The following is a 12,859-nucleotide window of genomic DNA, read 5'->3' as shown; positions in this document are numbered from 1 at the left end:
CATATATGCTAGTTGCTTGCTGCAGCTCCACATATTTTACCTTGCCCTTACCTATAAGCTTAAATAGTCTTGATCGCGAGGGTGCGAGATTGCTGAGTCCCTGTGGCTCACAGATTACTTCCAAACCAGATGCAGGGCCTGATGATTCCGTTCCATATGACGCGCTTGAGCTCAAGTGGGAGTTCGATGAGGACTCACGTCGATACTATGTGTCTTTCCCTGATGATCAGTAGTGGTGCCCAGTTGGGGTGATCGGGACCGTGTCGCATGTTGGGTTTATCTTTTATTTTGGTGCCGTAGTCGGGCCATGAGTGTTTTAATGTTGTAATGCTATTTATGTACTTTGATTGACGTGGCGAGTGTAAGACAACTATGTACCTCCCCTTTTATTATCTATATTACATGGGATGTTGTGAAGATTGCCTAACTTGCGACATTGCTTTCAATGCGGTTATGCCTCTAAGTCGTGCCTCGACATGTGGGAGATATAGCCGCATCGAGGGCGTGACACAACCACTCGTCTTTGCCTTCGTCGTCGGCGGTGGAACTGTCCGGAAGGAGAGTCCTTCCCTTCTTGGACCCTTCGGCCCCCCAGTTGGGGCGGCCTTCCTTTTCTTATCTCCCCCAACTGGAGGGGGGCATCTTCTTCTTCTTCCTCGTCTTCGGGGGAGGAGTGCACCGCAGAGTCATCGGACGGTGAGTCCGACAACGCCTGGCGTCGGGAACTCTTTCGGGTTCCGTTGGCCTTCTTGGTCTTCTCCGGCACCTTGTAAGGAGCCGGAGTCAGCATCTCCGTCAGGAGAGCGCCCGCAGTGTCTTCGGGCAAAGGGGCCGGACAGTTAATCTGCCCCGACGTCTCCACCCAGTCCTGTCAAAGGCATGGAGATTAGACCCCGCACATGATTAAGCTAGGGGAAATAAATGTCCTACGGGACGTATTGAACTCACCGAACGCGCTAGGCGCTTTGCGCTTAGTCCGCGGTCCTCGGCGAGAGAAGGAGGGACCTCGGCGCCCTTAAACAGCACCTTCTAGACGTCCTTGTGCGTCGTATCGAAGAGCTCGCTCAGAGTCTGGTGCTGGGCCGGGTCGAACTCCCACAAGTTAAAATCCCGTTGTTGACACGGGAGGATCCGGCGGATGAGCATAACCTGGACTATGTTGACAAGCTTGAGCTTCTTGCTTGCCATACTCCGGATACATTTTTGGAGTCCATCCAGCTCCACCGATGAACCTGACGCCATGCCCTTCTCTTTCCAGGAACTGAGCCATGTAGGGAATCCGGATCGAAACTCAGGGGGCCGCCGCCCATTTGGCGTCGCGCGGCTCGGTGATGTAGAACCACGCCGATTGCCATCCCTTTATTGTCTCCACAAAGGAGCCTTCAAGCCATATAACGTTGGGCATCTTGCCCACCATGGCTCCGCCGCATTCTGCTTGTTGGCCTCCTACCACCTTCGGCTTGATATTGAAGGTCTTTAACCACAGGCCGAAGTGGGGCCGGATGCGGAGGAAAGCCTCACACATGACGATGAATGCCGAAATGTTGAGGACGAAGTTCGGGGCCAGATCATGAAAGTCCAGCCCGTAGTAGAACATGAGACCACGGACAAATGGATGGAGGGGGAACCCCAGTCCGCGGAGGAAGTGGTGGAGGAAAACTACCCTCTTGTGAGGTTCCGGGGTAGGGACGATCTGCCCCGTAGCGGGCAGCCGATGCGCGATATTCGCGGCTAAGTATCCGGCTCCGCGCAGCTTCTTGATATGTCCCTCCGTAACGGAGGAAGCCATCCATTTGCCTCCCGCTCCGGACATGTTTGGAGAAGGTTGAGGGAAGGGATGTGGACTTGGGTGTTGGAGCTCGAGTGCGCGAAAATGGATGAGCAAAGGAGGAAGAAGGCGTGGATGAAAAGGTGAATCCTTATCCCTTTATATGGGCGGACAAAACTAAGCGTCCCCACTAGCCTGGTAAAACTCGCTTATCCCCCAAGCGCCATAATCGATGGCGCGATTGGGTTACCCACACCCGTATTGATGAGAATCTCATGATAAGGGGACACGATCTGTGCTTTGACAAGACGTGTCAAAAAACTGCCTCGCGTTATGTGCGGGGCTAGTTAAAGGAAACAGTTCGAATAATCACCGGGCCATGACATAATGTCGTGTTGCCAAAACAAGTCAGCAAATTGGATTTGTGGAAATATTATTCTCTCTACGGTGGTATGGGGAACTTATTTTGCAGGGTCGGACACTATCATATTCAAATTCTTCCGTGGTATATTCGGAGGAGGAACCCGCCTTGCAATGCCGAAGACAATACTGCGCGCCGGACTCATCGTCATTGAAAGCCTGGTTCAGGGGCTACTTTGGGAGACCTGGATTAGGGGGTCCCCGGACAGTCGGACTATCTCCATTGGCCGGACTGTTACACTATGAAGATACAAGATTGAAGACTTCGTCTCGTGTCCGGATGGGACTCTACTTGGTGTGGAAGGCAAGCTAGGCAATACGAATATGGATATCTCCTCCTTTGTAACCGACCTTGTGTAACCCTAACCCTCTCCGGTGTCTATATAAACCGTAGGGTTTTAGTCCGTAGGACAACATATACAATCATACCATAGGCTAGCTTCTAGGGTTTAGCCTCTCTGATCTCGTGGTAGATCTACTCTTGTACTACCCATATCATCAATATTAATCAAGCAGGACGTAGGGTTTTACCTCCATCAAGAGGGCCCGAACCTGGGTAAAACATTGTGTCACCTGCCTCCTGTTACCATCCGCCTTAGACGCACAGTTCGGGACCCCCTACCCGAGATCCGCCGGTTTTGACACCGACACCTCCCCTGCCTCGTCTTGTCTAGGGCGAGGAGGACGACCCGCATCTCCTCCCGTGCTCGATGCCACAGGCGCACCAAGGGCACCTCCCATGGCTGCCGTTGCCCACTGCTACCCTTATCCTTCTCCCGTGCGCCGTTGCCGTCCAAGACCAGCAGGCCACCGCAGCGCCTTTTTGCCTCCTCATCCGCGTTCTGCTCGTCCTAGACCTCCCCTGCAAGCACTTGCCGCTGCGCCGAGTCCCTGCTCGCCTCCTCTGCTTCACTTCTGCACGAGGACGAGCCTCTGCCTCTGCCTCCCGCTGAGTTCGGGTGGCCCCTGTTCAAGCCGCCTATGACCCGTGCTTCTCCGTGGCTTCGTGTTGGACTGTCAAGACCGGCAAGACCGCAGGCACCCGAATGACTACAAAGTTTCGTGTCAAGTACCTCTACTGCCATCTTCGGAATCCCATGAACGCCAAGTACCTCGACGCCCGATGCCAAGAACAACTACCGACGCCGAAGACCCATGGACCAAAAACGTCAAGTTCGACAACCGTTGACGTGCACTTCGCCAAGTACCACGCCGTCTTTGGAAGACCCGTGAACATCAAGTTCTCTGCCATGAACGGTTATAGTGTTGTAGATCCGGCAAGTAACCTCTCCGGATCGCCAAGTTCGACTACCGATGACATATATCAGAATCGTTGCCTCCGGAAACCTCGGATGCGTCAAGTACCCCTCTAAAACGAACGTGTTCCACTACTCCCATGACTAACGTGTACGACTACTTTCACTACATCATGAGAACGTCTACTTCCACTCTAAACTCGAACCGCCTCGAAAACGCATGCTTCAAAGGTATAACCACGGAGACGACCGTCCGAGAACGAATGCTTGTGTTGTATGAGATGCACCCTTTGTCTGCACCATGTCCGTATTATCACTCGTTTCCATGCCACTAACCCGGGGGAACCCGGTTACCGTGAGCACCCCACCATCCTCGCATGACACGCTCCTGTCACATCTTCTTTTGCATCGGTATCTCAATCGAGTTACCGGAACTGGAACGTTGCTGTGGCACCGTTTTCGTTATCGTTGTCATGGCACCCCTTTTGTTTCCGCCACGATGACAAATGCTCCATATCATGCTCATATCAACATTTTCATAAAAAATGCATAAACTTGAACATGTCATCCACATTGTGTTAATAACATTTAAAATGTTAAAAATTGTTGTTGCATTAAATTGCTAATGCACATGAGGATTTACCGGAATTGTTGTTTGTTATTTTCGGCCTCATTTAATCTTGCCTAGATAGGTAGTTTTGTTGTGCTTCACCTCTTTCCATGTTTAATAACATTTAATATTGTTGGGTACATAACCAAGAGCGAACTAAATAATTGTTGTGAAGTTCCATCAATATGCAACTCGTTGCATATTGAGCTCCACTTAATTTGTAGTATTGTTTGTGTACTTTGCCATGACATGCCTCATTAAACCGGACATGCATCATACTTGCTTGTGCATCATGCCATGATTATGTGATGGTTGTTTACCATGTGGTCTGCTTCTTTCCGGTGTTGCTTCTGCGGGTTAGTTCCGATAACGTCGCGTTTGTGAGGATTCGTTCGACTACATCCATTTGTCTTCTTCATGGACTCGTTCTTCTTCCTTGCGGGATCTCAGGCAAGATGACCATACCCTCGATATCACTTCTATCTTTGCTTGCTAGTTGTTCGCTCTATCGCTATGTCACGCTACCTACCACTTGTTATATCATGCCTCCCATGTTGCCATGTCAAGCCACTAACCCTCCTTCCTAGCAAACTGTTATTTCACTAAGTTACCGCTTTTTCTCAGCCCCACTTATAGCGTTGCTAGTTGCAGCTGAAGCTGAAGTTTGTTCCATGTTGGAACATGGATATGTTTGGGATATCACAATATCTCTTATTTAATTAATGCATCTATATACTTGGTAAAGGGTGGAAGGCTCGGCCTTATGCCTAGTGATTTGTTCCACTCTTTCCGCCCTAGTTTCCGTCATACCGGTGTTATGTTCCTTGATTTTGCGTTGCTTACGTGGTTGGGTGTTATGGGAACCCCTTGACAGTTTGCTTCGAATAAAACTCCTCCAGCAAGGCCCAACCTTGATTTTACCATTTGCCTCATCACCACCTACTTTTCCCTTGGGAGTCGCGCTCTCGAGGGTCATCTTTATTTTAACCCCCCCCCCCCCCCGGGCCAGTGCTTCTCTAAGCGTTGGTCCGAACCAGAGCCACTTGTGGCACCACCTCGGGGAAACTTGAGGGTTGGTTTTAGTTGTACGTAGTGTTCATCCGGTGTTGCCCTGAGAACGAGATATGTCCAGCTCCTATCGGGATGTCGGCGCATCGGGCGGTCTTGCTGGTCTTGTTTTACCATTGTCGAAATGTCTTGTAACCGGGATTCCGAGACTGATAGGGTCTTCCCGAGAGAAGGAACATCCTTCGTTGACCGTGAGAGCTTGTGATGGGCTAAGTTGGGACACCCCTGTAGGGTTTTGAACTTTCGAAAGCCGTGCCCGCGGTTATGTGGCAGATGCGAATTTGTTAATGTCCGGTTGTAGAGAACTTGACACTTAACTTAATTAAAAGGCATCAACCGTGTGTGTAGCCATGATGGTCTCTTCTTGGCGGAGTCCGGGAAGTGAACATGGTTCTTGTGTTATGCTTCAACGTAAGTAGATTCAGCATCACTTCTTGATCACTTCTAGTTCACGACCGCTGTGTTGCTTCTCTTCTCGCTCTCATTTGCGTATGTTAGCCACCATATATGCTTAGTGCTTGCTGCAGCTCCACCTCATTACCCTATCCTACCCATAAGCTTAAATAGTCTTGATTTCACGGGTGTGAGATTGCTGAGTCCTCGTGGCTCACAGATACTTCCAAACAGTTGCAGGTGCCGATGATACCAGAGTAGGTGACGCAACCAAGTTCAAGTGGGAGCTCGATGAAGATCTTGATCATTGTTTTGTTTCGTTTCCTGTTGATCAGTAGTGGAGACCAGTTGGGATGATCGGGGATCTAGCATTTGGGGTTGTATTCTTTTATTTTGGTTCCGTAGTCGGACCTTTGTTTGTATTCTGGATGATGTATGTTTAACTTGTATTTGTGTGAAGTGGTGATTGTAAGCCAACTCTTTATCCCTTTCTTATTCAGTACATAGGATTGTGTGAAGATTACCCCTCTTGCGACAAACCTACCATGTGGATATGCCTCTAAGTCGTGCCCCGACACGTGGGAGATATAGCTGCATCGTGGGTGTTACATGTTTCGACAATGGTAAAACAAGACCAGCAAAGCCGCCCGATGTGCCGACAAATCCCGATAGGAGTCGCACGTATCTCGTTCTCAGGGCACACCGAATGGGACAAGCTACGAGTAAAACCAGCCCTCAAGTTTCCCCGAGGTGGCCCCGCAGGCTGCCTGTTTCGGACCAACACTAAGAGGAGCACTGGCCCGGGGGGTTTAAAATAAAGATGACCCTTGAGTCTGCAGAACCCAAGGGAAAGGTATGGTGGTAGGTAGGCAAATGGTAAAACCAAGGTTGGGCCTTGCTGGAGGAGTTTTATTCAAAGCAAACTGTCTAGGGGGTCCCATAAATCCCCAACCGCGTAAGGAACGCAAAATCAAGGAACATAACACCGGTATTACGGAAACTAGGACGAAAAGAGTGGAACAAAACACCAAGCAAAAAGCCGAGCCTTCCACCATTTGCCAAGTATATAAATGCATTAATTAAATAAGAGATATTGTGATATCCCAACATATCCATGTTCCAACATGGAACAAACTTCAACTTCACCTGTAACTAGCAACGCTATAAGAGGGGCTGAGCAAAAGCGGTAACATAGCCAAACAACGGTTTGCTAGTAAGGTGGGTTAGAGGCTTGACATGGCAACATGGAAGGCATGATATAACAAGTAGTAGGTAGCGCGACATAACGATAGAACGAACAACTAGCAAGCAAAGATAGAAGTGATTTCGAGGGTATGGTCATCTTGCCTGCAATGTTCTCAGAGTTGTCGAAAGCTTGATCCTCGGTAGCGTACTCAAAAGGTTCCTCGTTCATGTACTTGTCTCCCGGCTCTACCCAAGGCAAGAACACAAGCAATGGAACAACAATCAATCACGGTGCAATGCTCAAGCAACATGATGCAATACATGGCATGACATGCAAGATATGATATGCAATGCATATCCGTGCTCCGGAAGGGAAAGAATGATCAAGGCACCAACTTGGCAAACCAAGTATGCCGCTGGAAAGATGAGGTGATTTCGGTCAAAATCGATATAAGGATCACCGGAAACGGATGCACGGTTTGCAAATGACAAGCAATATAAGGATGATGCGAAACTGCAATTAATAGCATGATGCCACTTAGAATGCAACAAGAAACTAAGCTACTACACTCCAACATAGCAACAAGGCATATGGCAGTAATGTACAATAGATGCTTGACAAAACATGAACACTGAGCTATGGCTAAATCACACTATAACAGGTTCAAACAAGCATCACAAAAGTGCAAAAGATATCAGCTTCACAGACTTAGTGAACATACTAACATGTCAAAAACAACATCAGGAAGCAACGTTTATAGCAAGCAAACAACATGCTACAGGAACATATCATAGCCAACAAAGGCAGGGCACGATTATACTAAATGCATAGAACAAAACTTCCTTACTGAATATGAGCCAAAAAGGCACACAAGATATAATGGCACTCATGTAAACATAGCAAGTTTTATTAACAGTTTCAGACTTGGAAGAAAAACATTGCATGGCATAAACAGATTCATGATAGCAACTTTGCAAGCTCATTCCACTCACCACAAAGCATTAAATGACAGCACAAGCATACCAACAGTAAGAAGACATGTTCAACATGCTAAATATGGCAAGATAAAGTTCATAGGCTACATGGATCACTAGCAAAACACATGGCAATATTGATTATCATGTTAACAATCTGTCGGGAACATTATTTAGCAAAAGTAGAGAGCAAGAAAATGACATGCTAGAGCACTCCATAATTTTAACTAGGGGCATGAATAGATAGATCATAACCACATGTCCAAAACACCATTACTGAAGTATCTCAAAATAAGCATGGATCTCATGGTAGCATCAAGTTTACATGGCATCAAAATAACAGCAGGAAAAGGACTTAGCAAAATCCTAAGTCCCTGAAAACAGTAACATCATGGAGCCTACTTTGCATGCTTGTGCTAGTCACCACATTGATCAAAAAAATACAAGACTTGCACCCCTGTAAAGATGGCATGTTTGAGTTCAAAACACATGTAGACCTCATGCTCAAAGGATGCACACATCAAATGCAACAAAAATGACAAATCACCAAGTTCTGTTAAGAACCAGCAGTTAACATATTATAGCACTCTTGCAATGATGAAAATGGCATCATAATGGACAGTAACATGCATGGAAATGCTTCTAACATGAGGAGCTCAACGATACGAACATTTTGACATATCATATACATGATTTGGAGCCACGGTCACTGAGATACGACATGTCAAAGTGGGCATAAAAATATCAGGGGGTTTCGGGACTTAGTCAAAATTTCACCTCGCAAACAAATTGGGACGGAGAGAAGAGGGATGGCGAGATCCGGGGATGCGGGAGGCGTTTGGATGGACGAGTGGTGGATCTGGTCCAGATCCAGATCCAGGCGTGGACGGGCCCGGCGGCGACTCCGGCGACCACCGGCGATGGAGGCGAACTCCAGTGACCGACGAGCGGGACGGCGGCGTAGTGCGGCGGCGGGGAGGTAGCGGTGCCAAGCAGGGCGCGGGGCAGCGGTCGGTGGAGGCGGCGCAGTGCGGCGGCGGGGAGGCATGGTGAGTGAGGCGGCGGAGCTGGGCGGTGAGGGGTGGCGGCGGTCGGCGGCGAGGGCAGCGCGGTAGAGCGGCGGGCTTGGGCGGCAGGGCGTGCGGGGGCTGCGCGGGCTCGGAGGGCCTGATCCGGGCCGGCGGCACGTGCGATGGCCGGGGTGCCACATGGCGCGTCCTGGTTGGCTGCGGGCGGCGGCGGGAACTTGTCCGGTGGCGCCCGGACGTGTTCGGCGGCGGAGTGGAGCGGGGCTAGGGTTTCATGTGCAATTTTGGACGGGGAAAAGCATATTTATAGGTAGAGGAAGTTAGGAATGTCCAAATGAGGTGCGGTTTTCGCCCACACGATCGTGATCCGATGGCGGATAACGTGGAGGTGGTTTAGATGGGTTATTGGGCTGTTTTAGAGGGGTGTTGGGCTGCAACACAAAAGAGGCTTTTGCAGTTACCCGGTTAACCGTTGGGGCATCAAACGACCTCCAAATGGAACGAAATTTGACAGGCGGTCTACCGGTGGTGTACCAAGACCACTTGACAAATCTCGGTCCATTCTGAGAACGTTTTTCTCCCGCTCACGAAAAAAGATAAGAGGGGTGTGCCGGGTTCATGTGGGAGTGTCGGATTGCGAAACGGGCAACGGGGAAAATGCTCGCATGCATGAGACGAACACGAATGCCAATGCGATGCACATGATGACATGATATGAAATGCATGACATGAACAAAATATAAAATGAAAGAAAAAAACCAACCACGAAGGGAATCTCATAACATAAAGCCGAAAATGGCAAGAGCCAGAGTTGCAAATATGGCAAGTTATATCCGGGGTGTCACAGTAAGGTTGCAATCTCAAAGGATCGACACATGGACAAAGTAATGCTTGTCGAGTCCTTAGGGTTCAACCTCATGTCTGTCTCAATGCTTTGTGATCTTGATATGGTTGTTGTCTTTGGCAAGTATCGTTGTGTTGTGATCATGGAAGCTGACAATTCCAAAGTCTTCGAAGGCTTTAGGAGAGGAGATTTGTACATTGTTGATTTCTCTACAGGACCACAACCATCTACATGTCTACTTGCAAAATCTTCAGAAGGCTGGCTATGACATCGACGACTTGGGCATGCTGGCATGAGGAACTTGCACACGCTCGCGAAGAAGAAGCATGTCATTGGCATCGAGGGTGTCAAATTCCTCAAGGACCATTTGTGTGGAGCTTGTGAAGCAGGAAAGATGACCAAGGCCAAGCATCCCTCAAATACCATCATGACTACCACTCGTCCATTTGAATTGCTTCACATGGATCTCTTTGGCCCTACTCATTATGCCACATTCACAAATGTTGCATCTATATATGGCTTTGTCATTGTTGATGATTATTCTCATTATACATGGGTGCATATCAGCACTTACAAAACTGAAGTGCAGGGTCTTCAAACGATTTTCCTCGAGATCTTCAACCAACTTTGATGTGAAGATCAAGCACACCAGAAATGACAATTGAACTGAGTTCAAGAACACTGGTCTTGATGAGTATCTTGATGAACTTGGTATTACTCATGAGTTATCTGCTCCTTATACTCCTTGGCAGAATGGCGTCATGGAGCGCAAGAACAGAACTCTTGTTGAGATGGACCGCACTATGCATGACGAGTACAAGACGTCTCCTCGCTTCTGGCCTAAGGCAATTGATACTGCATGCCACATCATCAACAGGGTATATCTTCACAAATTCTTTAGAAAGACCTCATATGAACTCCTCGCGGACAAGAAACCCAATGTGAGTTATTTCAAAGTCTTCAGTACTAAATGCTGGATTAGAGATCCGCATCACAATTCTAAATTTGCACCAAAAGCACATGAAGGTTTTATGCTTGGTTATGGTAAGGACTCGCACACCTACAGAGTCTTCAACACCTATCACCACAAGGTTGTTGAAAATGTAGATGTGCGGTTCGATGAAACTAATGGCTCGCAAAGAGAGCACCTACCTCCTGTGCTAGATGAAATACCTCCTGAGGAATCCATTAAGTTCGAGGCTACTGAGGATGTCGTTCCTACCAAAGAATCTGCTGAAGAAGTCATTCCAGAACGTGAAGAAAATTATGCTGGTGCACCTGAAGAAAATGGCTCTGAAGAAAATGCTGAGCAAATTTCTCATCATCAACCAGCTCATCCTCACGTTGCTAATGAAGTACAGATTGAGAAAATCATCAGCGACATCAACGCACCAGGTCCTCTCACACGCTCAAAAGCTTCACATTTGTCTAACTTTTGTGGGCACTTTGCTTTCATCTCTATCACAGAGCCCACTAAGGTAGATGAAGCATTTCTAGAGGCTGAGTGGATTCAAGCTATGCAAGAGGAATTACATCAGTTTGAGCTCAACAATGTCTAGGAACTGGTCAAACATCCAAACCCTCGCACGCACAATATCATCGGCACGAAGTGGATCTACCGCAACAAGCAAGATGCAAATGGCCTTGTGGTGAGGAATAAGGCACGACTTGTAGCTCAAGGCTACACACATGTTAAAGGAATTGATTTCGATAAAACTTTTGCACCTGTTGCTAGACTTGAAGCTATTCGCATATTACTTGCTTATGCTAACCATCATAATATCATCTTGTATCAAATGGATGTGAAAAGTGCATTCCTCAATGGTAAGCTTGAGGAAGAAGTATATGTTTCTCAAGCCCCAGGTTTTGAGGATCCAAAGCATCCTGACAAAGTCTTCAGACTCAATAAGGCCCTCTATGGCCTCAAGCAGGCCCCTCGGGCGTGGTATGATACTTTGAAGGAATTCCTCATGAAGAAAGGCTTCAAACCCTGTTCACTTGACCCAACTCTTTTCATCAAAGCTTATGATGATGAATTATTTGTGTGTCAAATATATGTTGATGATATCATTTTTGCAGTACTAACCAACGTTACAGTGATGACTTTGCCTATATGATGAGTGAAGAATATCAAATGTCTATGATGGGAGAACTGAAATTCTTCTTAGGTCTTCAGATTCGTCAACAACGAAATGGCATCTTCATATCTCAGGAGAAATACCTCAAGGATGTGTTGAGGAAATTTGGCATGCAAGATTGCAAAGGCGTCAAAATCTCTATGCCCACAAATGGCCATCTATGCACTGATGAAAATGGTATTGACTTCGATCAAAAGGTATACCGCTCCATGATTGGCTCTTTATTGTATTTATGTGCATCTAGGCCAGATATTATGCTGAGTGTTTGAATGTGTGCCCGTTTTCAAGCTACACCTAAGGAATCACACCATAAGGTTGTGAAGCATATTCTTCGATATCTAGCTCACACTCCAACACTTGGATTATGGTATCCCAAGAGCTCGGATTTTGATCTCATTGGATATTCAGACTCTGACTATGCTGGTGATCGTGTGGACCGCAAGTCAACATCAGGCACATGTCATTTTCTCGGACGATCCTTGGTCTGTTGGTCTTCAAAGAAACATAACTGCGTATCACTTTCTACTGCTGAAGCTGAGTATATTACTGCTGGATCGTGTTGTGCTCAATTGCTATGGATGAAGCAAACTCTCAAGGACTACGACATCAATGTGAATAATGTGCCACTCTATTGTGACAATGAGAGTGCCATCAAGATTGCTCATAACCCAGTTCAGCACTCGAAGACAAAGCACATTCAGATTCATCATCATTTCCTTCGTGATCATGTGTTGAAGGGCGACATCTCCATCCAACACGTGAAGACTGAAGAATAGCTAGACGATATCTTCACAAAGCCCTTGGATGAGAAGAGATTTAGCAAGTTGCGGTGTGAGCTAAATATCTTAGAATCTTCGAATGTTCTTTGAAAAGGACACACATCCTAACACTTATGCAAAATTGATGACTTAGATGTGCAACACACGAAGTAACGTTTTTCTTCAATCAATGAAGACTAACCCTCTAAGTGTGAAGAAATTAATGAAGAACCTGATTCTTAGAGCCCTACAACAATTGTACGCGGCGTCTGAAATCATCATTCTTATACGGTGGGTCACGCCACCAACAAAAGTTGAAAATCTTCAATTTGAGTATTTCTTCATCTTGATTTTCCTTAGTTGATTTCTTCAACTTTGCAATGTCCTCACTCTCTCCGTCATTTTTCTTCATTGGC

The sequence above is a fragment of the Triticum urartu genome, chromosome 2A (genome assembly GCF_056163025.1).
Source record: "Triticum urartu cultivar PI428250 chromosome 2A, HENAU_Tu73, whole genome shotgun sequence".
In the NCBI taxonomy this organism is placed as follows: domain Eukaryota; kingdom Viridiplantae; phylum Streptophyta; class Magnoliopsida; order Poales; family Poaceae; genus Triticum; species Triticum urartu.
Note: the sequence above shows the minus strand (reverse complement) of the source record.